This window comes from Mauremys reevesii, linkage group 14 (assembly GCF_016161935.1).
Source record: "Mauremys reevesii isolate NIE-2019 linkage group 14, ASM1616193v1, whole genome shotgun sequence".
Lineage (NCBI taxonomy): Eukaryota > Metazoa > Chordata > Testudines > Geoemydidae > Mauremys > Mauremys reevesii.
The window spans coordinates 29,123,712-29,125,497 of NC_052636.1; the positions used below are offsets into that span (position 1 = coordinate 29,123,712).

Here is a 1,786-nt window from a genome sequence, read left to right on the forward strand (position 1 = left end):
AATTCAACTCTCACCAGATGGATCAGACTGAACAGGTTTCAAACCTCGAGGAGGCTCTTACCTTCTAAACAGGGACGGCTGTTTTCTAGTAAAATCACTACAAGGGAAGGAGAAAACTTGAGAGAGGTTCCTCCTGGCGCTCACGTCCATGAACCCGAATACTCCCTCAGTCCTCAGAGAGAGACCTGGAGAAGGAGACTTGCTGAAGCAAAGCCACAGGGGTCTCTGAGGTTTCCCTGGCCCCTCGCCCCTGTCCTGCCTGGCTGATGTCAGCATCTCTAACACGGCTACCCCTCTGATACTTGATCTCTCTGTGAGGTCACCACCTCCCCACCACCTTGGACCAATAGGCTGAGGTCCTGCAAAAGGCCTTTGTGATGTCACTGCCACACCCCTCCCTTGCTGTGCCAATGTCCTGCCCCTGGCCAGGCACTTTGCAGGTTTGAGCTACTCCCTGGGGATCACCCCACTCAAGGAGCGTTCGTTCTAGGCAGCAAGCCGGCTAGACAGGGAAACATCAGACGCTGCTCCCAATGCTACACTCAGTTTTTCAGAAATTAGTCGACTTTATGGCCAGAAGAGACCATTAGAGCATCTAATCTGATCCCCTGCATATCACAGGCCTCCTGTATGACACAATAGTGAGTTTATTACGCAGGGTCCACCCCTCCCTCACTGTGAATAGTACATGAACTCGGCCTTCTGGCTAAGAGAAACATTATCTAGAGCTGTGATTTCCCAAGAACTTCAAGCAAAATACACCAGTTTCATAAAACATATTTATTAACTACGGAAAGACGGAGTTTTAAGGATTATAAGTGGTAGGCATAAAAGATCAAAGTAAGTTACCATGGAAATTAAAGATAAATTCACAATCTAAACTTTACACCTTATTACACTAGGCCGTAGTTCGGTTATGCCACAGGAAGGCTTAATGCTCGAGCTGCAGTGCATGCTGGGCAGGCTTAAGGCCAGGCTCCCTATGGCAGGAGAGAAGAAGAAGACTCGGCCCCTGGAGGGGCAGGCTGGGGCTTCCTGGATCCCATTTGCTCACAGCCAGAACCCTGCCCCCACTCCCAAGTCATTAATGGCTCCCCCAGGTCAGCCAGAATGGAGCAGCGGTTTTCACTCCACCAAGTCCACTTATGGCTTACAGGCAACTCCCAGACCCACCATGTCGGCCAGAAAGGAGCCCACTCCGCCTCGCCATTGCTGCTTTTCCTTCCCCCCAAAACCCCGCTTCTCCTGGGCTGTAAGGAGCCATCCCTGGGAAGCCAACAGGCAGGCACAGGATTCTGCCTCCCAGCAGCCAACCGCACCTCCTCAGGCTTTGCAGAACGAATGGTGATGCTCTACTGACCCCACTTAGCCGCAATGATGTGCTTACTTTCTGCCCTGCCTTCCTCAGCTCGACTTTCCTCTTTTGCCCCATTCCTGCCTCACTTCCTCCTTTGGCAAGTCACGCAGAGGAGGCCAGCAGGAAGAGCCGGCCTCCACCGGCCAACCTCCCAGGGCAGAGGAGGCCAAGCCACAAGCCTCCAAAAGGTGATACACCGCACTCCTCTAGGTTCTCCAGCCTGACACCAAGGTGCTTTCTCCACTGCTGTCAGCACCCTCTGTCATGCAGGGGTTGGAGTTATCCCAGGGACAGGCCAATAGGAGAAGGAGGAGGCCTTCCTGAACAGCAAGGGGATCTGGGAAAAGGAAACCAGCATATTTCTGCCTGGTTTTGAACCAGGGACTTTTGCGTGTTAGGCAAACATGATAACCACTACACTACAGAAAC

The 1,786-nt window shown here is 52.4% G+C and overlaps 1 non-coding gene across 1 annotated transcript; it reads right to left on the reverse strand.

Annotated features, from left to right (window-relative positions):
* Positions 1-1,714: 1,714 nt before the first annotated feature.
* Positions 1,715-1,786, reverse strand: TRNAV-AAC. Its single transcript has one exon. It is a non-coding gene; the product is annotated as a tRNA-Val (tRNA).